Here is a 27,277-nt window from a genome sequence, read left to right on the forward strand (position 1 = left end):
CTGGTACAAAAAATGTCGTTTATGCAAAAATGGGGTGTGGCCCACCTTGCACACAAAAATTGCACCTGAATTTGGCTGAAAATTCTGGCAGACTTCAAGCCAAGTAATAGCTGGTGTAAACTTTGCACCAAAAAAACTAGACTGTATTCAAGTGTGACAGATTTATAAAACAGCCTGACAAATCTGCCACATTTAAAGACTGTCTAGTCTAAGATTGCACTTACACAGTGTTAGTAAATGGCGGCCATTGTTTGGGAGAGGAAGAAGGTATAAAAATAGATTTACATATTCCTTGTAAGTTTGGTTTGGTAAGGTTTGAAAGTTAGATATTACACCTAGGAACAAGTACATGACATCATTCTTAGATGACTGCAATAAAAACTTAGAGATGAGATGGATAGACTGTAGACTCACAGCTAATAAACTCAATGGGAGAAACTTACTGAGTGGCTGAGCGGACCTGAGACGTCACGTCTCGGGCCCGCGTCAGACACCCGGAAGCGGCCGGGAACCGGGCACCGGAGCGGGGAGGTAAGTGGATGTCTTTTCTTTCAGCTACCTCCTCCCCGGCCACATCTAAAAATAGCCCCCACGCTGGATAACCCCTTTAAGAATTTGTGACTTTTGGTTCCTGGGCCTCCCTCCAAGGGCAGCATAAAACCTTATAGTTACTGTATGGCTAGTCTTGTAAGCAAGTTTCATTTATCATGTGCAGACTCAATGTAGGAACCTGTTCACTCCCTTATAGGGGCATAATGTCTGTAAAAGAGATTGGGGATTAAAGGGGTATTCTAATGGCCTAACCTTTTGTTAGGTGATTGAGAATGCAAAATAAAGTAATTTCGGTAATGTGTTGCATTAGCAAATTTATTTTCTTTTGCAGTTTGGCCCCTTTCTCTCCCTGTAGTGTTGACAGCTCATTGTCTAGGTTCCCGTCCATTGCTATCCGCTCTGAAAACGGTTGCCAGGCGTCACAAGATGGCCAGGATCATCAAAAGCTGGTGAGTTTTCACTTCCTTTCTGTCACCCACTGGCTGGACCAGGAAGTGAGAGGAGATGCAACGGTGCCAAACTGAATCTACAGGAGATGGGAAAACCCCTTTAAGGTCCACCACTATGATAAACCACAGCCAAAAATAAACCACAATTCTGACATAAAATCCTGGCAGGGTTTAGGCAAACTAATTTATCAGATAGCATAATGCTGCGTTTACACGTAACGATTATCGTGCGAATTTGCACGATAACGGTCGAATTCGAACGATAATCGTACGTGTAAACGCAGCGAACGATCGAACTACGCACAATAAATTGTACATTTTGATCTTTCAACAGGTTATCAAATCGTCGTTCATCGTACGCAAAAAATTCGCAAATCGTTCCGTGTGAACAGTCATTCGCCGATTTAACCAATGTGTGAGATAGGCTTAAACGATCGCAAAACGATCGCAGAGTGACTTTCCGTACGATATATCGTACCGTCTATATGCTGATCGTTATGAAAAAAAAAATGTTAATCCGACATCGCTAATCGTACGATTGGGCCAATAATCGTTTCGTGTAAACGCACCATTAGATACTGTAATAAATCAAATTCATTTTTAACCCAGAACCAACCACGATACAAGACCTATATTACCAATGAAAGCACTATACAGAAGACAAGTAATACTGTCATACCATGACCACATTTTACCACCATATAGTGACTGAATATTACCTCCAAACTATGGTATAGTGGTAAATACCATCTCTACACAGGATCCATATAAGATATTACAGTGTAGTTACATCCAGTGACTCATAGGAGGTGTCTCCTCTAATAAGAGTGGTTCACTCTCCCCACTATCTTCTCTATCTGGCCAGACAGTCATGGCGTCTCTGATGACTGCAGAGTTTGCTGCTAAGACAATCCTAGCCTCTTCTTTCTACAGTCATCCTAGTGCTTATAGCAACATGAAATATTTCATACACCACACCCATGACTTAATTTTTAACCAAGACCCCTTATTAAATTGGCACCTCTTAAATACCAATAAATAGTTTTAAATAGTAGAGGAGGTGATATACTACATTTTTCCAATTTACTTTTTCTATATGAAATGCAATCCTATAAATTCGGCCATTAGGTGTCTCACTTACTGGAAAACTGCAGTCAAGGCTCCATCACTAAGGCCATTTGGTCTTTAGTGACCGCAAAAAAGTGACCAAATGCAGGATGTGATGTCAGTTAGCCCTATGAAGATGAATACTAATTGGCCAGTACAAATCCCATAGGTGAGCATATGCACATTTCACGGGCAAGTTACAGAAAAGTATGACCATTAATCCAATCTATTACAGTATTTTTAAAACACACAATATTTTAGTTCTATGTATTGAGAAAAGCAAAAAAAAAAAAACTTCTATTAAAAAAATATCAAGTCATCCAGTACATATCAGCTGCTTTATGTCCTGCAGGAAGTGGTGAATTCTTTTCAGTCTAACACATAGCTTTCTGATGCCACCTCTGATCTTGACTGGAACTGTCCAGAGCAGTAGCAAATCCCTATAGAAAACCTCTCCTGCCCTCCAGAATGGAAAGAATACACCACTTCCAGCAGGACAGCTTCCAGCAGCTTATAAGTACTGGAAGACTTGAGATTTTTAATAGAAGTAAATTACAAATCTCAGGCCCTTTGTGGCACCAGTTGATTTGAAAGTTTTTTTTTTTTTGCAGAACTGCCCTTTCAACTCTAAGGCTATGTTCCGACGTGGTAAGACACCGGCTGCTCCTTGATCTGGCAGGGTCACGGAACGGCCGGTGTCATAAAAGATCATCCCAGCTGGTACTGCAGTACTGGCCAGATGATCCCTTCTGCCACTGAATTCTAATGCGGGCGCATCCATGTGCGGCTGCATCAGAATTCTCCACTGCTCACAATGGAATGTGCGGCCGGAGCCGCACGCTTCATTGTGAGCACTGGCAGGATTTTCTGCGTCTGCTGTTCACTGAATAGCGGCAGCAGAAAACCGACATGTCAGTTTCTCGGCCGTGAATATTACGTAGCTTACGTAGTGTGAACATAGCCTAATGCTGTATTAGCGTGGTTAGGGAATAACCTCTTATTTCCTTAGCACAGTCTTAATAAAATACACATTTTTTTTACAATTCCATTCAAATAGAGGCATGCAGTCCAATGGTTTGGTACACAAAATGGCGACAATGCATTTTATTGGAGTGTACACCTTTTAGCAGATGAAGCAGCGATTTTCAGTTATCTTTTCTTCTTCTTGGATTAACTGCACTAGAACTTTATTTATACAATAGAAGCAGTGAGTGAGTAGAGTCAATATTGAATATAATGGCGGATACATTATTCTCAGAAACACCTTTAAACCCGGAAAGTTCTGAATTGGAAATGTTTTCTTCCTATTTGGCAGGGCAAAGGTGAACACATATTTACACACTTACATGTTCAGTGATGAAAAGTCTTTGTCTCCTTTCTGTAGTGTTAGCTGTTAAGGACAAAGCCATCTGTCCACTACCTGTATCACCTGTATAACAGCTCAAAAGTGTCAGAATTGTTGCAGACCTCTGAATAGGAATCACAGCAACGCCATCAATTTGTATCAATGCACAAATCTATCATCTGTGAGTATATCATTAGGATACATTCACATGTACTAATGGTGGGGGAGATTTATCAAACATGGTGTAAAGTGAAACTGGCTCAGTTGCCCCTAGCAACCAATCAGATTCCACCTTTCATTTTCCAAAGAGTCTGTGAGGAATGAAAGGTGGAATCTGATTGGTTGCTAGGGGCGACTGAGCCAGTTTTACTTTACACCATGTTTGATAAATCATCCCCGTGTGTTTACAAAATCATGATCATTATTAGCGGCTGTCAATAATACGAGATGGCCACCTTTTCCCACTATGATCCCCTAGTGGGAACATAGCCTTATGCTGCGTTTACACGTAACGATTATCGTACAATTAGCGATGTCGGATTTACACATTTTTTTTTTATAACGATCAGCGTTTAGATGGTACGATATATCGTACGAAAATTCGCACTGCGATCGTTTTGCGATCGTTTAAGCCTATCTCACACATTGGTTAAAGAGAACCAATCACCTAAAATTAACTGTCCCTATAATAAAAGATTATCTGTCCCTAAGTCTATTCCTGAAGATACAGACTGCCTGTGCAGTCTAATCCTGCCTAATCCTGTAAAGCGGAGCAGTAAGGGCGGGGGCGGCCATCTTGATGACGTCACAGTGATGCGTTCCAGCGTTGGAACGCAAGGGACGTAATCAAGATGGCGCCCGGCTTTACTGCACCGCTACAGAGGACTGGGTAAAGTATAAGATACAGACTGCAAAGGCAGTCTGTATCTTCATGTAGTTTATTTCTGAAGATACAGACTGCCTGTGCAGTCTGTATCTTATACTTTACCCGGTCCTCTGTAGCGGTGAGCTAAGCCGGACGCCATCTTGATTACGTCCCTTGCGTTCCAGCGCTGGAACGCACCAGTGACGTCATCAAGATGGCCGCCCCCGCCCTTACTGCTCCGCTATACAGGATTAGGTAAACGCATAAGATGCAGACTGCACAGGCAGTCTGTATCTTCAGGGACATACTAATAGGCCCAGTTAGAATAGACATACACAGTGATCTCGCGCTGTATAGCGCGGGATCACTGTGTATTTACAGAGCGGCGGCAAAGGCTCATGGGAGCCCTTCCCGCCGCTCGGCATGCCGGGAGCTTCCTGTCTCGCGCCGGCTCTTTTAAAAAGAGCCGACGCGAGACAGGAAAAGAGAATGTGTATATTGTAAAATCACGGGAGTAATATAAAATAATTCCAATTACAAATATTAATAAAATATTAATTTACAGCTTATTAGCAAAAAAAAAATGTTTTAATTTCGGCCATGATTGGTTCTCTTTAAATCGGCGAACGACTGTTCACACGGAACGATTTGCGAATTTTTTGCGTACGATGAACGACGATTTGATGACCTGATGAAAGATCAAAATGTACGATTTATCGTGCGTCGTTCGATCGTTCGCTGCGTTTACACGTACGATTATCGTTCGAATTCGACCGTTATCGCGTAAATTCGCATGATAATCGTTACGTGTAAACGCAGCATTAGCTTGTATCATCGAGTCACACACCCTTTTCTTAAGGGTGCCTTCACACACTGGATCGGCAGCGGATTTCACACTGCAAATTTGCAGCAAAATCCGCTGCAGATCCAGTGCCTGTTTATCCCTATGAGGATACATGTTTACAGCGGGATTGACATTGAGTATGTAAGTTAACCCCCCGCCAGCCGGTGCATACATCACCTGCTCCCCGCTCCGGCTTTCTTCAGCGGTTCTCGGCTGGACGTTGCACTCAGGCAATCAGTGGATGTGGCGGAGCAGCGCACTGATTCGCAGAGCGGGACGAGCAGACGCCAGGAACCGGTGTGGGGAGCAGGTGATGTATGCTCCGGCGGAGGGTTAACTTACATACTCGCAGCAGGATGTCAATCCCGCTGCTATTATGTATTTTCATAGGGATGAACAGGCACTGCATCCGCAAATTTGCAGCATGAAATGCGCTGCCAATCCGGTGTGTGTGAATAATTATTCACCCAGATTTTCTGCTTTTAATGCTGTAAACGGTCTTGGCCTCAGGTCATAAGCTGTTTATGCAAATCATGTACAGAATTTATCTTTGTCAAAGTGTTCCATGTTCTAATGATATTTTTATTAACCTTTGTGTATAGGGTTATTGATAAGGACAATACAGGAAATAGTGCAAAAAATCTGTCTCTGTGAAATGTCAAGAGATTTTTTTTTCAGTGGCAGGTATGCTTTTGATGCACTTTTTTGAATGTGTCACTTTTTTAAGGGTTTGTTCTCATGTTCAGAAATTATATTTACAATCATTAAATGCAAAGCCAGGAGTGGATTATAAATGCAGGACGGATTTAGAGTAAAGACTGAGGTCTTCTCTTTTTGCATCCATTCCTGGCTTTGTATTCAATAATTTAAATTAAAAAAAAAAAACTGAATGTGTGAACATGCCTTAAAGAGTCACTGTCGTATTTTTTTTTTTTGCAGAAATCAATAGTCCAGGCGATTTTAAGAAACGTTGTAATTGGGTTTATTAGCCAAATCTGCCATTATCTGCATGTAAAAAGCCTTTTCCCAGGTCCCCCCTCCCTCCTCTTTTTCATCCACTCCAAAAAATCTGAAAATTGTGACTTGTTGCATGAGTCACACTCTGTCTATTCCTATAGAGAGGGGAGGGGGGAGGAGGAAGGAGGGAGTTAGCCGGCAGCAGAAAGCAGATAACAGAGGACTACAGGCACAGAGCTGGGTGACAGCTGTAATCCGAGGTCAGGGAGGTCAGTGGTGACTGTCCCAAGAGATATCAGGTGAGGCATTTGTAGATTAACTCTTTGTTGTCCTGTTTTGGTCTTTTCTTTAGCTCTCTCCATAGGAGAACAATGAAGACGGGGGGAGAGCTTCAAACTGCTTTTTCATGATAAAAATGCATTTTTCGGATAATAAACCCAATTACAAAGTTTCTTAAAATCGCCTGGACTATTGATTTCTGCAAAAAAAAAAATTCACGACAGTGACACTTTAACCCCTTGCCTCTAAAGCCTGTTTTGGCCTTAATGACCAGGCTCATTTTTCAAAATCTGACCTGTCTCACTTTATGCGCTTGTAGGTCAGTGATGCTTTAACATATGCTAGCGATTCTGAGATTGTTTTTTCGTCACATATGACACTTTATATTAGTAGCAAAATTTGGTCACTACTTTGTGTATTTTTTATGAAAAACATCAAAATATCATGAAAAATTTGAAAATTTTGCATTTTATGAACTTCTGAAATTCTCTACTTTTAAAATGGAAGTCATATCACATAAATTAGTTACTAAATCACATTACCAATATGTCCTCTTTATTCTGGCATAATTTGGGAAACATATTTTACTTTTTTAGGGTGTTATGGGGCTTAGAAATTTTATAGCAAATTATCACATTTTGTGAAAATTTCCAAAACTGATTTTTTTTAGGGACCAGTTCTTTTTTTAAATGGATTTAGAAGGCTTGTATACTGGAAACCCCCATAAGTGACCTAATTTTGGAAACTAGACACGTTAAAGAATTAATCTAGGGGTATAATGAGCATTTTAACCCTACAGGGGCTGGAGGAAAGTATTCACAATTAGGCTGTAAAAAAAATCGAAAATTTAAATTTTCAAATAATATATATGTTTAGATTAAAGTTTCTCATTTTCAAAAGGAACATGAGAAAAAAAGCATGCCAAAATTTGTAACGCAGGTTCTCCTAAATACAACGGTACCCCATATGTGGGCGTAAACCACTGTATGGGCACACAGCCGGGCTCAGAAGGGAAGGAGCGCCAATTAGCTTTTTTAATGCAGATTTTGCTGAAGAAGTTTCTGAGCGCCAGGTGCGTTTGCAGCGCCCCTGTAGTGTCCGCAGAATAGAATCCCCCCAAAAGTCAACCCATTTTGGAAAGTACACCCCTCAAAGAATTCATCTTGGGGTGTGGTGACCATTTTGACCCCACAGGTATTAGAGGAAAGTATTTAAAATTAGACAGTAAAAATGAAAAACTTGAATTTTTCCAATAATATGTTTGTTTAGTTTTAAATTTCTCAATTTCACAAGGAACATGAGAGAATCCGCACCCCAAAATTTGTAACTCAGGTTCTCCTGAGTACAACGGTACCCCATATGTGGGCATAAACCACTGTATGGGCACACAGCAGGGCTCAGAAGGAAAGGAGCGCCAATTAGCATTTTCAGTTCAGATTTTGCTGAAGTAGTTTCTGAGCGCCAGGTGCGTTTGCAGCGCCCCTGTAGTGTCCACAGAAGAGAAACCCCCCAAAAGTCACCCCATTTTGGAAAGTACACCCCTCAAAGAATTCATCCTGGGGTGTGGTGATCATTTTGACCCCACAGGTATTAGAGGAAAGTATTCAAAATAAGACAGTAAAATTGAAAAACTTTAATTTTTCCAATAATATGTTCGTTTAGTTTGAAATTTCTCAATTTCACTAGGAACAGAGGAGAAGCTGCATGCCAAAATCTGTAACGCAGGTTCTCCTGAGTAGAACGGTACCCCATATGTGGGCATAAAACACTATATGGGCACACAGCCGGGCTCAGAAGGGAAGGAGCGCCAATTAGCATTTTCAGTGCAGATTTTTCCGAAGAAGTTTCTGAGCGCCAGGTGCGTTTGCAGCGCCCCTGTATTGTCAGCAGAATAGAACCCCAATAAAAGTCACCCCATTTAGGAAAGTACACCCCTCAAAGAACTCATCTTGGGGTGCAGTGAGCGGTTTGACCCCACAGGTATTAGAGGAAAGTATTCAAAATAAGACAGTAAAAATGAAAAACTCGAATTTTTCCAATAATATGTTCGTTTAGTTTAAAATTTCTTAATTTTACGAGGAATGGGAGAAAAAACGTACCCCAAAATCTGTAATGCAGGTTCTTCTGAGTAAAACGGTACCCCATATGTGGGCATAAACCACTGTATGGGCTCACAGCGGGGCTCAGAAAGAAGGGAGCGCCAATTTGCTGGAGCAAAACCGCAGCTAGTAATGGTTATTAGAATAGCGCAGTTACTAAAATACAATAAAAAATGAGATTACAGGTAATGTGGGGTGGTCACGGGCAACCTGTGGTGGTCACAGGCAACCTGGGGTGGTCACGGGCAACCTGGGGTGGTCACGGGCAACCTGGTGTGGTTATGGGCAACCTGGGGTGGTTATGGGCAACCTGGGGTGGTTATGGGCAACCTGGAGTGGTTACGGGCAACGTGGGGTGGTAACGGGCAACGTGGGGTGGTTACGGATAAACTGAAGTGCTTATAGGTAATCTGGGATGGGTACCTGTAATTTGGGGTCGTTACAGGCAATCTGGCGTGGTTACGGGCAATCTGGAGAGGGTCACTGGCAATTTGGGGTGGTTAGAGGCAGAGGCAACGTGCGGTGGTCGGAGGCAACGTGCGGTGGTCGGAGGCAACGTGCGGTGGTCGGAGGCAATCTGGGGGGAATTACGTGTGATTAGGGGAAACCTGGGGGGGGTTACAGACAATCTGCGGTGGTTACAGCAACATGGCGTGGTTACAGATAATCTGGGGTGGTTACGGGCAACATGGGGTGGTTACAGACAATCTGGGGTGGTTATGGATAAACTGAATTGCTTATAGGTAATCAGGGGTGGGTACATGTAATTTTGGGTGGTTACGGCAATCTGGTGTGGTTACTAGCAATCTGGAGGGGGTCACTGGCAACGTGTGTGAGTTAGAGGCAACGTGCGGTGGTTATAGGCAACGTGCGGTGGTTATAGGCAACGTGCGGTGGTTATAGGCAACGTGCGGTGGTCAGAGGCAATGTGCGGTGGTTACGTGCAATCTGGGGGGTTACGGGCAATCGGGGCTGATTACGGACCACCATCTGGAGGGGGTCACTGGCAATTCTGGGTGGTTACAGTCAACATGTGGTGGTTACAGGCAACATGCGGTGGTTATGGGCAACGTGCGGTGGTTATAGGCAACGTGCGGTGGTTATAGGCAAGGTGCGGTGGATATGGGCAACGTGCAGTGGTTATGGGCAACGTGCGGTGGTTATGGGCAACGTGCGGTGGTTATGGGCAACTTGCGGTGGTTATGGGCAATGTGCGGTGGTTAGAGGCAACGTGCGGTAGTTATGGGCAATGTGTGGTGGTTAGAGGCAACGTGCGGTGGTTATGGGCAATGTGCGGTGGTTAGAGGCAACGTGCGGTGGTTATGGGCAATGTGCGGTGGTTAGGGGCAACGTGTGGTGGTTAGAGGCAACGTGCGGTGGTTAGAGGCAACGTGCGGTGGTTAGAGGCAACGTGCGGTGGTTATGGGCAACGTGCGGTGGTTATGGGCAACGTGCGGTGGTTATGGGCAACGTGCGGTGGTTATGGGCAACGTGCGGGGGTTATGGGCAACTTGCGGTGGTTAGAGGCAACGTGCGGTGGTTACAGGTAATCTGGGGGAGTTAGGGGTAATTTGGGAGTAAACTGCAATTATTGCTATAATAAAAAGTGTGTGTTTTATCTTTTTGTATGTTTGTCACTTTTTGTACTTTATACATTCATTTTCACTGTATTACTATGATTACTGTGATATTTTCTGTCACAGTAATCATAGTTCAGTGACAGAGACCAAATTGGTCTCTGTCACTTTAAATTTTCAGAGCTGGCTGGTTGTGAAGCGCATGCGCACTTCATTACCAGCCAGGATGTCGAGGAGGAAGGAGCTCCAGGATCAGGTAACGTATAAGCAGAAGGGGGGGGGTGACTGGGGGACGGGGGTGACAGGGGGGGTGGGGGGCGACTTGGGGGGTGACACACTGACACTTTTTATCCCCTGTCACCAATGATTTATGGTGACAGGGGATAAAAAGTGCTTCTTTGCACTGGGAACAGGCGATCGGCGGTATATAGTATATACCGCCGATCGCCTGCTCCGGGACCACACGGGGGGGTCCCGATCACTGCCCCATGCTCTCCGCTACCTCCGGTGGCGGAGAGCATGGGGCTTTGGTCATTTATTCATTTCCATCCCTGCGAACAAACATCGTTTGTTCACAGGGATGGGGGTGGCCATCTTGGACGTGATGGCCGCCCGGGGAGGGTTAGTTATCGCACACTAGGGGGCTGATCTGGGGGCTGGGGGTACATTTTCATCTCCCCCCACCATGGATTCACGGTGGGGGGAGATGAATGCTGTCGGCGGCGCCAGTAATGCCCGGTAGCGGCGGATCGCCGCTGTAATGGTAACAGCGGGGATCCGCCGGTATCGGGGGACTGGGGAAGGGGGCCGGGGGACATAACAGAAGTGGCGGCAGGAGGAAGCAACGTTCTGCAGCCTCCTCCCGCCGCCAGATCGCCGGGATGATACTGAATCTCCCCATAGACGCTGCGGTCGCATTGACCGCGGCGTTTATGGGGTTAACTGCCCGCGGGGAGCGCGGCTCCCCTCCGGGCAGATGCAGCGGGAGGAGGCTATGTGACATAGCCTCCTCCCGCTGCCCGATCACCGTCAGGGACAGCGGGGGGAGGCAGGGAAAGCATGATGTTTGGGGAACGTCATGTTGCGGGAACTACTTGTTTTACATGACGTTCCCCAAACGTCATTTTGCGGCAAGGGGTTAAAGAGTCACTGTCGTATTTTTTTTTTTTTTGCTGAAATCAATAGTCCAGGCGATTTTAAGAAACTTTGTAATTGGGTTTATTAGCCAAATATGCCATTATCTGCATGTAAAAAACCTTTTCCCAGGTCCCCCCCTCCTTCCTCTTTTTCATCCACTCCAAAAAATCTGAAAATTGTGACTTGTTGCATGAGTCACACTCTGTCTGTTCTAGAGAGGAGGGAGGCGGGAGGAGGAAGGAGGGAGTTAGGGCCCTATTCCACCGGACGATTATCGTTCAGATTATCGTTAAATCATTCGAATCTAAACGATAATCGTTCGGTTGAAATGCAGTTAACGATTAACGACCGAACGAGAAATCTTTGATCGCTTTATAAGACCTGGACCTATTTTTATCGTTACTCGTTCGCCAAATGTTCGCAAATCGTTTGCATTGAATAAGACATCGTTCGGTCGTTCGCAATAGATACGAACGCAATAGCGAATAAATAGCGAAGAGAAAACTATCGCAATTACGATCATAAGTAACGATTATCGTTCCATGGAAATGAGTGAATGTTTTCAGGTCTTTCGCAATAGCGGTCGTTTGAGATCGTTAATCATTAACAATTATGCAAACGATAATCGTCCGGTGGAATAGGGCCCTTAGCCGACAGCAGAAAGCAGATAACAGAGGATTACAGGCACAGATCTGGGTGACAGCTGTAATCAGAGCTCAGAGAGGTCAGTGGTGACTGTCCCAGGAGATAACGGGTGAGGGATTTGTAGATTAACTCTTTGTTGTCCTGTTTTGATCTTTTATTTAGCTCTCTCCATAGGAGAACAATGAAGACAGGGGGAGAGCTTCAACTGCTTTTTCATGATAAAAATGCATTTTTCGGCTAATAAACCCAGTGACAAAGTTTCTTAAAATCGCCTGGACTATTGATTTCTGCAAAAAAGAATTCACGACAGTGACACTTTAAGGTCTGGGGAGGTAGGTGTGTCGTCACCAAGTTCCTTACCCACCTGTAACCTGGCTCCAGTTTCTGAAAAACCCAGACTTTTAGGCTATGTTTACAATGGCGTTTAATTAGCGTTAATTGTGTGTTTTTGCTGAGATTTTGATGCTTTTTTGAAAAATGATTTATTAAAGTGATTTATTTGCTGTGAATTTGACTAAATGGACGAAAAATAGGGCTATTTCACAGCGATTGCACAATTCAATGAAAAATTGCAAAAATTTGCGACAAGAGCGCATAATTAATGCTAAAAACAGTGTAAACATAGACTCAGATATCCAAAACAAGGCTTTGAAAAAGAAAAAAGATTATTGTGAGGAGGAAGGGGGATTTTCAGGAAATTCCAGACAACACCTGAATGAATCAAGAATTCTGCTGTCATCATTACCCCATGAGTAAGAAGTAATCATCCCTCGCTCGACGTACAGTCTGACTGTTTGCCAGAGACAAGCTTTATAGACTTGTAATGGACCCTGCTTCCTGCAATGAGTTGGATCACGGAGGCATGGTCTGGATGACCATGTGTACCAGAATAGGCATGACTAGGGAATATTCTAGATACACAGAGTACCACACACCCACCACAGAATATTGACACTGACACTGGGTTTGGTGCAAAGGCCACAGCGGACCAATTTTATTAACACATATCAACTTACAGTTTAAGGCTAGGTTCACACTACATAAGCTTCCGGCCGTAGTGCGTTCCGTGAATATGCGGCCGGAAACTTACGTAGTTAGCGTACAATGCAAAGTATAAGATCCCAGCTGCACAGTTCACACTTCGTACGCCCGGATCGTATACGGCCCCGTAAGAAATGAACCAGACCATTGTTTCCGGCTGGAAGGCTGTAACTTACGCCCGTAGCGTATCGCGCGGATCCATACGTAGTGGTGATTTCTACATTTTTCCACTCTTCTATGCCGATCCAAAAGGTTCTGTGGGGTGTCCGGGGCTAGGCGAAGATTTCCAAGTAAAAGACTGCTGTCAGATCGCTTCGTAGGGGGCTCGGGAAGCGTAAGTAGACTACGGGCGTACGTTTGCAATGCGTACGCATCCGGCCGCATATCGAATATTCGCACGCCCTTAGTTTCAGCCGCACATGTACGGCACCGTAAGAAATGCGTACGGATTCGTACGCAGTGTGAACATAGCCTAAAACATAAACTATAAATTGCATAAGTAACTTTGGTATAAAACTTTTCCAGCAAAAAATACACAGACCAGCTTTCCCATTTCCCCCAGCCGTGCCCCCAGGCACCAGACCAGGTAAACCTGAGACCAAACTCCTCTCCGGGCCTTGGCCGCAGGATCTCATTTACAGCTAGGTAGCACCCCAGGCCCTAAACCATAACAACAAAGTGCCAATTTAACCACCGCCGCCTCCAAATTTCCCTCCTGCCCGTGCCATACAGTAGCGGATTATAAAAGGTCTTTTTTGGGTGGTAGCCCGGGGCCCTGAGCTCCTGGGGGGCCCATGGCTACCCAAAAAGCCTTTAACTTTCAGTGTCATACTGTCTCCTGGCTCTATTTCTGCCATTATTGCAAAAAATGCAGCTTTTTTTACCGCAATTTTGCACAAATCAAGGCATCATGACATTATCTATCCTGTACTATGAACACCACGTAAGTGCTGCCATAGTTACAGTGGGTAGGGGGGCCCAAACTTGATGAACAGCCCAGGGCCTATGGTAAAGTTAAAGCGACTCTGTACCCACAATCTGTCCTGGGGTCCGTTCGGCAGGGGATGCAGTTATTGTCATAAAAACAACTTTTAATCCGGCAGCGCTGTGTCTAACGGCCGGGGCTTACATTTGTATATGCATTAGGCTGGCACCACCTCTCCGTCCTTCCTCCCCACCCTCCTCATCATTAGGAATGATCCAGGAACATTTACTGCTGTTTGAGCTTTGCACAGGTGTATTAATGATCTAGCCCATGTGCCGGGCTGATACAGGTGGGGAATAGGAAGCAATCTGCCTGGAGCATTCCTAATGATGAGGAGGGTGGGGAGGAAGGACAGAGAGGTTGTGCAAGCCTAATGCATAAACAAATGTAAGCCCCGGCCGTTAGACACAGCGCTGCAAGATTAAAAGTTGTTTTTATGACAATAACTGCATCCCCTGCCGAACGAACCCCAGGACAGATCTTGGATTAAAAGCAGCTGTCTGAAGGTACAAGTGGTTTGGGGGGGTCAGATTGGGTGTACAGAGTCGCTTTAATCCACCCCTGGTGCCATAGACTCCATTCTATGCACAGGTGGATTCCGCAGTCTGCCCAAAGAATGAACAGGTTCATTCATTAAGCGGACTGCGGAATCTATCTCTGCTTAGAATGAACGGGCGGAGATGCACGCGGGCACGAGCGGGGGTAAGTGGTAGAATCTGTGTCGGGGTATCCGCATGGATTCCGTAGTGTGCACATACCCTTACACTTTGGGTGCTTGCTTTATGATGCACTGTGGAAAGTTCTGGGTAATATTTCCCTGGGAAATCTTGGGCCTAGGCTGATACATACCATCTACCTAAACTTTTTTTTAGACCCCCATTTTATGTTTGTAAATTGCTATACTTATCTTTTACACTACTGTATAATTTTATATATTTTTTTTTCATTATTGCATATTGCAGACTACTATGAAAATCTTGTAGCCACAGGCAGTATGACTTTTAGAAAGCTCCTTTGTGACAAACCAGGAACTACTTGACTATAAAATGACTGAGTTTCTGGATGACAATAAGGCTTCACATTCAGTAAACAGGTTAGTCAGTAATAGGTAATGAGTAACAAATCCCATGTCTATTGTTACAATATATTATTATAGTTAGAAATTTTATTTTTCAGTGACAATGAAACAACCTGTTCTAAGAAGTAATAATGGCAGAAAGTGACACTGAGGGTTATATGTAACTTTACAATAAATTATTATTATCCAAGAAAGAATAAACATAATGGACGTGTCTTTTTATACCCTAAGGGGGGCATTTATTAAGTCCGGCGTTTTTTACACCGGACTTAAAAATGCCCCTGCCGCTCCGCCGCTACGGAGATTTATGTAGAGGCGGATTGCCTCTACATAAATCCCGTGCGCGCCGGTGCGCCCCGCCGAAAACCTACGCCAGCTGAAGACTGGAGTAGGTTTTCGGCGTATATTTGGGCGCAACGGATGGTAAATTGCGCGGACTCTGAGTCCGCGCCCTCCGTTCCGCCCCCCTACACGCCCCCTTTCCGCCACCCTGGCGTACTCGGCGGAAAGTATGTATGTCCTGCAGGAAATGTTGTTCTCCTTTCAATCTGACACAATGCCACATCTGTCCGAGACAGGAACTTTCCAGAGTAAATCCCCATAGAAAACCTCTCTTGCTCTGGACAGTTCCTGTGTCAGACAGAGATGGCAGCAGAGAGCACTGTGTCAGACTGAAAAGCAAACACCACTTCCTGCAGGACATCCAGCAGCTGATAAGAATCGGAAGACTTGAAATAGAAGTAAAATACAAAACTTTATAACTTTCTGAAACCAGTTGATTTGAAAGAAAAAGATTTTTGCTGGACAACCCCTTTAAGCTTCTGTGGCTCTGTGTTATGGAGCCATGCATACTGCCGTAGGGAGCTGCCATATAGTGCTTCTAAAAAGCACTGTGTTGCTTCAGGGGGAAAATACACCAATAATACAAGAAAAAAAAAATCTGTCTACATATTAAGGCCACGTTCACACAATGTATGAACGTCAGCCGTTGTTTGACATGGCTGTGCCAATTTCCTGACTCTGAGTAGAGTCATTTATAGTGGGATGTTCTCCATTTCATGGAAAACACAGAGAGAATAATATGTACACAGATATAATGAGAAGAAGCTATGTGTCTGTGGTGAGAAAGAGAATCCGAGCTAAGTCTATGAATACATGACCAGGAAACTACAGAAATGAATGGAAATTCCTATGACATCACAGAGCACTGGGACAAATGTCATATGTACAATCAGCTACAAACTGTGGACTGGAAGAAGCGACCAAAGGCTTCCTATTGGTTATAGCAGAATCCGCAGGAGGTTATCCACGCAGATTCTGTAGTGTAGATAAACAAAATAGGACTATGGCCATAGTTCAAACAATCTTAATATTGTTATTGTTATTTGCATAGTTACTTAAAACCTAATACACTAAAAATATTTGAAATTTATCAAAAATTACCACCCATCAATGTAAAATTGTAAAATGAGACCTTACAATGCAGTGATTATGCAGTGCCTTCTATGTATGTAAACTATATTCCAAAGTTATGCTCATTATTCACATAATTAAAATGCCTGTAAACAACTTTTTGACATCACCTCAGTATAAGTAATACTCGCCCATCTCACTGCACCGGCCAGAGCTGTCAGATTCTGTAGTGTGCACGCACCCGAAGAAGGAACAGAGTTGTTTTAAACTGTTCTGGGGTGATTTGCTACTTCTATTTTCTCAGTGCCCCTGGGCCTATTTCAGTTCCATCCGATAACCTACAGGCCTCTCACCCACTCAGGACAAGGTGCTTCCATACTCTCACATCCAGTGTCAGACTGGCCCTCTAGAGGACAGGAGGATCCTTCGGTGCTCCTCCAGATTTAAAACCTGCAGGAACACTAATTGACTTGTTGTTTCTCACTGGTTCCTTATAGGTTGGCCCCCAGGATAATTTCTTCTGGTTGGCCCCAGATGCTTCATCCTGCTTCATCCATTATGGTAATACACATAACACCAGAGTTGGACTGGACCAGAGAATCCTCCGGTGGGCCGCCAGCTATAGAACCTGAACAAAAACTGACTGACATGTTGTTTCTCACTGGTTCTTCATTGGTGGGCCCTCAGGATCATTTCCTCTGGTGGGCCCGGATACCACAGTCTGACACTGCTCACATCCATGAGGCCCTCACAGGCCTGTCAGTCATCTCCTTGATAACCACCTTGATAAGAGAAACCCACTCTGGAACCTGTCCCTCAGAATAAGGGGCTGAAAGAAAGGATTGGAACTGAGTGTTCAGTAGTTAGAAACTACCAAAAGTGGTCCAAGAAAAAATAATGGCTAAACTGGTGGCCGGGTCATGGAATCCTAAAGCTCTTTGACGCATGTGGGAAGCAAAGGCTATCTCATCCGGGCTGATCCCACAGAACTGTACTAGGTACTGCAGTACAAATTGCTATAATAGAAACACACAAAGACATTGCAGCTTATTACACATGGGACAGTGTAGCCATAGACCTGCCAGGGGGCCTGCAGTGTCCCAGAACATGCAGACTACTACTCCTATAATGGCCATTTCTATTGCTGTGTCAATGCCTGTTCTGGTAAGTGTTTGCACTGCAACTGCTGCTGGTTTTCCCCTAGTATTCTCTGGTAATGTGCATTCTCATATATTCCTGTGTATTATTACATTGTACAGTGGTATGCAAGGCTGTTGATCACGTGACCGTGCCAGTGCCCTGTAACCATGGTTCCTCCAATGGCCGACTAGCTCTGGCCAGGAGCAACCATGTGACCTCCCACTTCCTCCTAACAAGTTAGTCTTCCCCCTGCTTTGAAGCAAGGAGGATGTGTGTCGTCCCTCTCCTACCTCAGAGGAGTTGGACTTCTTCTTTGCAGCTCCCACTTCACCACTAGAAGTGTGGATCGAGTGCTCTGCTGTGTTCAAGTCTTCGGCTGTATCTGCCTGCTCAAGTGTCCGGAGTCTTCTCTCTCATCTGGGTGTCACTCCGTTATCTCTCATCATCGCTACAAGGATTCACAGCAAGTATTATTCTCAAGCTAATCCACCCAGCAACGCTATCTCTCTCATACTCCTACTCCCATCATCCGGCACGTATTCTCACAGCCTATGCAGCATCACTCTTGCTTATTTGTCAAAGCCTGCTATATACCCGGTTGCTACCGGACAGAACTGTTGCTACTAGTTACCTCATCTATAATAAAACCGCTGTTACTGAACCCTGGCATTGAACCCGCAGATTCCACAGACCGGCCCTACAGCTGTGCCGCCCTCAGGCCTATACCGTGACAAGTATACACCCTGCAGCTGCCCCGGTTATTGCCCGCTCATAACAACAGCACTGCGGAAGTGGCCCCTAGGTGCCAGGGCATCGCAGGCCCATCTGCAATGGGAACACAAGTTTCAATACTGGACCATCAGCCATGGAATACACTATGTATGGAATGAATGTGGATTCTTACTGTATATCGCTGTGCCATATTGTATATATAAATGTGGCTGTGTTTGTAGCTTGTGCCCATATGGGACAAATGTTATTAATTGTAAAATTTTGCCAACAAATCTGCTATGTATAACTAATGTCAGAATTATGTTTGGGGATTTTTTTTAACACTACAACATGCTTTCCCATTAAAAGTGAACTAGGTATATGATGCCATCTGGTGGTGGTTTTCGGTAACTGTAGTGATTATTGAAATGAAACACCGGCCAACTTACAGTTGACAACAGGAGCGGCAGGAAATCCCCACTGATCTCCCCATCAAGTAACTGCACATCCAGGTTGAAAAGCTGTTCTGTTCTGTGATCAGCTGATAGTTGGCAATGCATTGTCTATGTGTCAGGCAGCTACAGCTACTTACTAAGAGAGAGGAGCAAGAAAATTAGTGCTGCTAGTATTAATTTAGTGTATCAGGAAGTGTTAGAATTCTCTCAGAAGCAGTGACGTCACGACGAACGGTGTAATTCCTATGGAGTGTCCAGCAGGGGGCGCTCTATATATAGAAGTCAATGAGTACTATTGACTTCTATATATAGTGCGCCCCTGCTGGACACTCTATTGAATCATTTGATGTGTATGTAATGTAATGTTATGAACTGTACTTTGTGATTGAATACATTTATGGAATACTTTGGGGAGCAAGTGTCCTTGCTCCCCAAAGTATTCCATAAATGTATTCAATGAATACATTTGCAGGGCACCGAGCAGGGAGGGAGAGGAGTGCCATCTACCTCCCCCTCCCTCCCTGCTCGGTGCTGGGCACATATACACAGTACTACTCCCCCATTATCTTCAGATAATGGGGGAGTAGTACCTGTGCTATCTATCCCAATCACATCGCCGCCGCTGCTCACACAAGGGCCACTCTTCATGCCCCCTCCTCCGCTCCCCCTCCTCCTCCCGGCTTCAAACTAACTATCGCGCCTGCTTCTGAGAGAATTCTAACACTTCCTGATACACTAAATTAAGGGAAATAGCAGTATATGAGCATTTCCCATAATTAATGTACATTAGAAAATTGTATCACTTTCCATAAGTAATAACATATAAAAAAATAATTTTGGCTGGACTTCTCCTTTAACCCGGTCGTTACCTTATTACCTTATCAACATTCCGTCTCATATAGACATTACTAGAAAATGTACCCGGGGCTGCCCGCGTATAAAGTGTCAGTGTGTTAATTAGATTTGTTCTAAAGTGCCCAGGAGGCCAAGCTAAAGGTATTGTTTCATCTGAGTTAATCAGTGGAATTAGTGTATACCTGTAGTGCATAGTTGGAGGGGTTCTGTATACCCACAATGTATAGTTTTTAGGGGTCTCGCATATCTGTAGTGCATAGTTGGTGGGGCTGTATACCTATAGTGTACAGTTGGGGGGGTCCTGTATACCTGGAGTGTGTATTTGGGGGGGGGCTGTATACCTGTAGTGTATAGTTGAGGGAGGTCCTGTATACCTGCAGTGTACAGTTGGTGAAGGTCCTGTATACCTGTACTGTATAGTTCGGAAGTCCTGTATACCTGTAGTATATAGTTGGTGCTGTATACCTGTAATGTATAGTTGGTGGAGGTCTTGTATACCTGTAGTTTATAGTTTCAGGGTCCTGGATACCTGTAGTGTATAATTGGTGGAGGTCTTGTATACCTGTAGTATATAGTTCGGGGGTCCTGTATACCTGTAGTAAATAGTTTGAGGGTCCTGTATAACTATAGTATAGAGTTGGTGGAGGTCCTGTATACCTGTAGTGTATGGTTTGGGGTCCTATATACCTTTAGTATATAGCTGGTGGAGTTCCTGTATACCTGTAGTATATTTGGGGTCCTGTATACTTGTAGTATAGAGTTGGTGAAGGTGCTGTATACCTGTATTATAGAGTTGGTGTAGGTCCTGTATACCTGTAGTGTATAGTTTTGAGGTCCTGTATACCTGTAGTGTATAGTTTGGGGTCCTATATACCTGTAGTATATAGTTGGTGGAGTTCCTGTATACCTGTAGTGTATAGTTTTGGGGTCCTGTATACCTGTAGTGTATAGTTTGAGGTCCTGTATACCTGTAGTATATAGTTGGTGGAGGTCCTGTATACCTGAAGTATATAGTTGGTGGAGGTCCTGTATACCTGTAGTATATAGTTTTGGGGTCCTGTATACCTGTAGTGTAAAGTTTGGGGTCCTGTATACATGTAGTATATAGTTTTGTGGAGGTCCCATGCACCTGTAGTGTATAGTTTTGGGGTCCTGTATACCTGTAGTGTCCTGTATACCTGCAGGGTTGTATTTACCCGTATGGCAGTGTTATTCAGTCACAGTGTGTCGGTATTGGTCATGTCTGGTATGGCGGTGTTATCCAGTCACAGTATGGCGGTATTGGTCAGGTCTGGTGTGGCGGTGTTATTCAGTCATGGTATGGTGGTATTGGTCAGGTCTGGTATAGCGGTGTTATCCAGTCACAGTATGGCAGTATTGGTCAGGTCTGATATGATGGTGTTATCCAGTCACAGTATGGCGGTATTGGTCAGGTCTGGTGTGGCGGTGTTACCCAGTCAGTTTGCCGGTATTGGTCAGGTCTGGTATGGCAGTGTTATCCAGCACAGTATGGCGGTATTGGTCAGGTCTGGTATGACAGTGTTATCCAGCACAGTATGGCGGTATTGGTCAGGTCTGGTATGGCAGTGTTATCCAGTCACAGTATGGCGGTATTGGTCAGGTCTGGTATGACAGTGTTATCCAGCACAGTATAGCGGTATTGGTCAGGTCTGGTGTGGTGGTGTTATCCATTCACAGTATGGCGGTATTGGTCAGGTCTTATATGACAGTGTTATCCAGTCACAGTATGGCGGTATTGGTCAGGTCTGGTATGACAGTGTTATCCAGTCACAGTATGGCGGTATTGGTCAGGTCTGGTGTGGCAGTGTTATCCAGTCACAGTATGGCGGTATTGGTCAGGTCTGGTGTGGCAGTGTTATCCAGTCACAGTATGGCGGTATTGGTCAGGTCTGGTGTGGCAGTGTTATCCAGTCACAGTTTGGTATACCTGTTGTGCCCTGTATATACATGTACTGTATAGATGGAGTAGGGGGCCCTGAATATACATGTACTGTATGGATGAAGTAGGGGGCCCTGTATATACCTGTACTGTATAGATGGAGTAGGGGGTCCTGTATATACATGTACTGTATAGATGGAGTAGGGGGTTCTGTATATACATGTACTGTATAGATGGAGTAGGGGGTCCTGTATATACATGTACTGTATAGATGGAATAGGGGTCTACCAGTTATTACTGTGGATGTTGTGAGGCAGCTTCCCTAGCAACCATTGCTCCCTTTGAAAATGAAAGCAGTAATCCTATTGGTTGCTAAGGCTCCAACTGCCGTGTCTGCTGCAGCTAATTATATCACCTGTGTTTGCAGTGAGGAGATTTTCCATTCATCTCTATGGGGCGCCTCTCTTTCCCCTCCCCCTCGCCTCCTGTACATCTGGTGGGGACAGGACCTTCGCAATAACCTTCCCGGGCACCCAATGTATCTGTGTGCCAAATTTGGGGTCAAACGGTTCAGGCGTTTGGAAGTCTATAGAGGACAGACAGACAGACAGAAGGACAGACAGACAGACTTTGATTTTTATGATATAGACTAGAAAATGTACCCGGCGCTGCCCGGGTATAAAGTGTCGGTGTGTTAATTAGATTTGTTCTAAGGTGCCCAGGAGGCCAAGCTAAAGGTATTGTTTCATCTGAGTTAATCAGTGGAATTAGTGTATACCTGTAGTGCATAGTTGGAGGGGTTCTGTATACCCACAATGTATAGTTTTTAGGGGTCTCCCATATCTGTAGTGCATAGTTGGGGGGCTGTATACCTATAGTGTATAGTTGAGGGAGGTCCTGTATACCTGCAGTGTACAGTTGGTGAAGGTCCTGTATACCTGTACTGTATAGTTCGGAAGTCCTGTATACCTGTAGTATATAGTTGGTGCTGTATACCTGTAATGTATAGTTGGTGGAGGTCTTGTATACCTGTAGTTTATAGTTTCAGGGTCCTGGATACCTGTAGTGTATAATTGGTGGAGGTCTTGTATACCTGTAGTATATAGTTCGGGGGTCCTGTATACCTGTAGTATATAGCTGGTGGAGTTCCTGTATACCTGTAGTATATTTGGGGTCCTGTATACTTGTAGTATAGAGTTGGTGAAGGTGCTGTATACCTGTATTATAGAGTTGGTGTAGGTCCTGTATACCTGTAGTGTATGGTTTTGAAGTCCTGTATACCTGTAGTGTATAGTTTGGGGTCCTATATACCTATAGTATATAGTTGGTGGAGTTCCTGTATACCTGTAGTGTATAGTTTTGGGGTCCTGTATACCTGTAGTGTATAGTTTGGGGTCCTGTATACCTGTAGTATATAGTTGGTGGAGGTCCTGTATACCTGAAGTATATAGTTGGTGGAGGTCCTGTATACCTGAAGTATATAGTTGGTGGAGGTCCTGTATACCTGTAGCATATAGTTTTGGGGTCCTGTATACCTGTAGTGTGAAGTTTGGGGTCCTGTATACCTGTAGTATATAGTTTTGTGGAGGTCCCGTGCACTTGTAGTGTATAGTTTTGGGGTCCTGTATACCTGTAGTGTCCTGTATACCTGCGGTGTTATGTACTGTATAGATGGAGTAGGGGGCCCCGTATATATATATATATATATATATATATATATATATATATATACTGTGTAGATGGAGTAGGGGGTCCTGTATATACATGTACTGTATAGATGGAGTAGGGGGTCCTGTATATACATGTACTGTATAGATGGAGTAGGGGGTCCTGTATATACATGTACTGTATAGATGGAGTAGGGGGCCCTGTATATACATGTCCTGTATAGATGGAGTAGGGGGTCCTGTATACATGTACTGTATAGATGGAGTAGGGGGTCCTGTATATACATGTACTGTATAGATGGAGTAGTCTATGGGAGGCGCGCGCTGCTGCTCTGTACGCGCTGAAGAATGAACATGTTCATTCTTCAGCGCGGACAGGGCAGGAGCGCGCGCCTCCCATAGAGTCCCATTATGAGCGGGAGGCTAACGGCATTCCGCGGCGGACAATTCCGTCGCGGAATTCCGCTACCTTTGCTCAGTGGGAACGGAGCCTTATTACTGTGGATGTTGTGAGGCAGCTTCCCTAGCAACCATTGCTCCCTGTGAAAATGAGAGCAGTAATCCTATTGGTTGCTAAGGCTCCAACTGCCGTGTCTGCTGCAGCTAATTATATCACCTGTGTTTGCAGTGAGGAGATTTTCCCATTCATCTCTATGGGGCGCCTCTCTTTCCCCTCCCCCTCCCCTCCTGTACATCTGGCGGGGACGGGACCTTCGCAATAACCTTCCCGGGCACCCAATGTATCTGTGTGCCAAATTTGGGGTCAAACGGTTCAGGCGTTTGGAAATCTATAGAGGACAGACAGACAGACAGACAGAAGGACAGACAGACAGACAGAAGGACAGACAGACAGACTTTGATTTTTATGATATAGATAGAGGATATCTGTAAATAAAATTTAATCAAGGTAGAACCCAGCCCTCAGGCTGTTCACACATTTACACATTTTGTCCCTACAATATTTAGCTGTCCTGACATGGACATGACATGCTGCTATCTTCTTATGTCATTTTAAAATGAAAGTAACATCAGGTTAGAAGACTCTAAAGGTGGCCATACACCTTCAGTAACTGACAGAGGAATGATCAGCTGGCTATCGGTAATCTCTCCCATCCTCTACCCGTCCTCCTCATACACAGGAATGTTTGGTACGGCGAAGCGCTCCTGTGTTCCCTATGGGAAAGGGAGGGTTGAGCCGCAGCCAGAGAGTTTGGCTGTGGCTTATCTCTCCCTGAACAAAGACCCTATCTCCACCAACATCTGTCGGTGGTTGGTCTGGAGAGCCCCATACACTTTATACTGGCGGGTATAGCCAACAAAAGTTAAGGTAGTTTTCTTACCTTCATCCTCACCATCGTTTTCCTGAAAACGTACATTTTAATCATATGTTAGTTGGTAGTTTCTGCGCACTGGAGGTGGGACTACAGCCCTCTGTGCCCTGATCTGCCCGCCCCCCCCCCCCTTCATTGATATCTGTTCTGCGTGTGCAGTAATGATTTGTGATGTCACTGCAGTGCTCTGCCTGACTCTTCATGAAGAGGGGTGGGTGGGGTGGCTGTAGTCCATCCCTAGTGCACTGAAATGACTAGTTAATCTATTTATCAAACAGCTGTGCTTAGGATGAAGGTAAGAAAATGACCTTCTCCCTCAGCATCTCCTGCCCTAGGGGAACATACAGTTACAGCAGGTTAGAATTTTCCCTTTAGTTTTGCTTAAACCCTGCACTTCTATTAATACCCAGATGTGTTCCTGTAAGAGGGAGGGATGCGTGAACCACCTATAAGGATAAAGAATTGCAGAGCTATTGTCACAGGTATGTTTTCAAATAGTAAAGGAATGGAAATATCATAGTTGGTGCTGCTGAATATTCTGTTCTTCTTTCCTTTAGTGGTATTGGGAATGTTTCATGCACAAGCACTGCCATAGTGTGGACTGGGCCTGATGTCTGCTATAAGCAGGGCCGGATTAAGGTTGGTGGAGGCACTGGGCAACAATTTAGCTTGGGGCCCCCCCCATTTTCTTCCCCCACAAATAAACCATACAGCAATCTATACAGGTGGCTGATTACTGTAGGGGACTTAGCACCTACCCCTCCTCACTCTTGGCCGTATGGCTCAGCATCCTCCTCCGTTCTGCATATGATGGTCCCTAGAGGCTGCAGTCCAGAGCAAGATGCCAGGCCCTAGAGACAGGATAGGGAAGGGGTGAGCATCGTGCGGTGTTCCCATTTAATTCAATGCGAGAACACAGCACTTTAGCACTTTCTGTGCTCTCTTGCCCACTGTGTTAGCCACCACAGCTAGCATGTGCAGTTGTGAATCGCAGGCAGAACCTGGACTTACAAGTCTAAGTCCCATCTTCAGTTCCCAACCATATAAACTACCTGAAGCAGTAAAAAGCACCCAGAAAGTACTTAAAGGTTGTGTAGAATCTATATCGGATATGGTACATGTGAATATACCCTAAGGATCATGGCATATATAGCTGTACATGTGACATGTCTACATGTCATATGCTGCACACAGGCTATATATCATACTCTGCACACAGGCTATATACCATACACTGCACACAGGCTGTATATCATACACTGCACACAGGCTATATGTCATATGCTGCACACAGGCTGTATATCATACACTGCACACAGGCTATATGTCATATGCTGCACACAGGCTGTATATCATACACTGCACACAGGCTATATGTCATATGCTGCACACAGGCTGTATATCATACACTGCACACAGGCTATATGTCATATGCTGCACACAGGCTATATATCATACACTGCACACAGGCTATATATATACCATATGCTGCACACAGGCTTTATACCATACACTGCACACAGACTGTATATCATACACTGCACACAGACTGTATATCATACACTGCACACAGGCTATATATCATAGGCTGCACACAGTCTATATATCATATGCTGCACACAGGCTACATATCATATGCTGCACACAGGCTATATACCATACACTGCACACAGGCTATATATATCATACACTGCACATGGGCTACATGTCATACACTGCACACAGGCTACATGACATATGCTGCACACAGGCTATATATATCATACACTACACATCCCTGCTCTGATGTGTCAATACAAAACAAAGCCTCATATTCACCAGATCTGGGCAGATGACAGGTCTTCTCTCCTCTGGCTCTTCTCTCCTCTAGCTCTTCTCTGTTCCTTCAGCCTGAAAGCCACTGTGACAGATCCTCCAGCATGCTTCATGATGTCACATCCCTGCTGGAGAGATCAGGTTTCCTTGCTGAGGTCCCACGCTGTCCTCTCCTCGGTGAAGGGGAGGGGCGAGGGGGGAGTGAGGACCTCGGCAGGAGACAGGTACCTGGAAGCTTGATAGGAAGAATCCAATCAAAGACCCACCAGGGGGGAGTCTGAGCCTGCCAGGAGGGAGATGCTTACACAGGATTAACCCTACACCTCCCTACCGCCCTGGACAGCATGCAGTGTGGCCAGTGCTGTGTCCAGGTAGGGTTTCCACATGCTTTTTGCGCGTGGGACTGGCTTCCAGACACCACTTCCGGGTTTGGGCTGGTGGAGGCCCCCTAGTGGTGGAGGCCCCTAGGCACGTGCCCCTTGTGCCCTCCCTTTAATCCGGCCCTGGCTATAAGTAAAAAGTTACTCATGAATATAGCAACATAGCTGCTTTTTTCCTGAAATAGTGTCCTTAGTTTCTGCATGGTATTGCAGCTCAGATCCATTGAAGTGAATGGAGTTGTAATGCTGTACCCAAACTGAGGACAAGAGTGACACTGTTTCTGGAAGCATGCAACTATGTTTCTCCAAGGCTGGGGCTACACAGTGATTCCCAATGCACAACCCAGACCATCTTGTCGACTCTCTGTTTGTGCAATTCTATCTTCAAGTGTATGGGATCGTGTTGTGACTTCGCAACGTTACACTATTGTCTTGTATGAGTGATAGAATTGCACAACCAAGCACCCCGACAGTGAGGTTTATGGTAGCACAATAGGCAATTGCTGTGTATCCCCAGCCTTATCCTGGATAACCCTTTTAATCCTAACTATCTGACTAACAGAATTGAAAGACAGCAGTTGTGCGCTATCCAGAACCATACAGACAGATTCTCATGTGTATGACCTCTGTGGTTGATTAAGAACAATAAA

The 27,277-nt window shown here is 44.8% G+C and overlaps 1 long non-coding RNA gene across 1 annotated transcript; it reads left to right on the forward strand.

Moving 5' to 3' along the window:
• The first annotated feature begins 842 nt into the window (after positions 1-842).
• On the forward strand, positions 843-18,596 carry LOC138802930 (uncharacterized). Its single transcript, XR_011364829.1, has 3 exons — positions 843-1,001; positions 14,845-14,975; positions 18,195-18,596. It is a non-coding gene; the product is annotated as an uncharacterized lncRNA (long non-coding RNA).
• Positions 18,597-27,277: the final 8,681 nt, after the last annotated feature.

This window comes from Dendropsophus ebraccatus, chromosome 10 (genome assembly GCF_027789765.1).
Source record: "Dendropsophus ebraccatus isolate aDenEbr1 chromosome 10, aDenEbr1.pat, whole genome shotgun sequence".
Classification (NCBI taxonomy): Eukaryota; Metazoa; Chordata; class Amphibia; order Anura; family Hylidae; genus Dendropsophus; species Dendropsophus ebraccatus.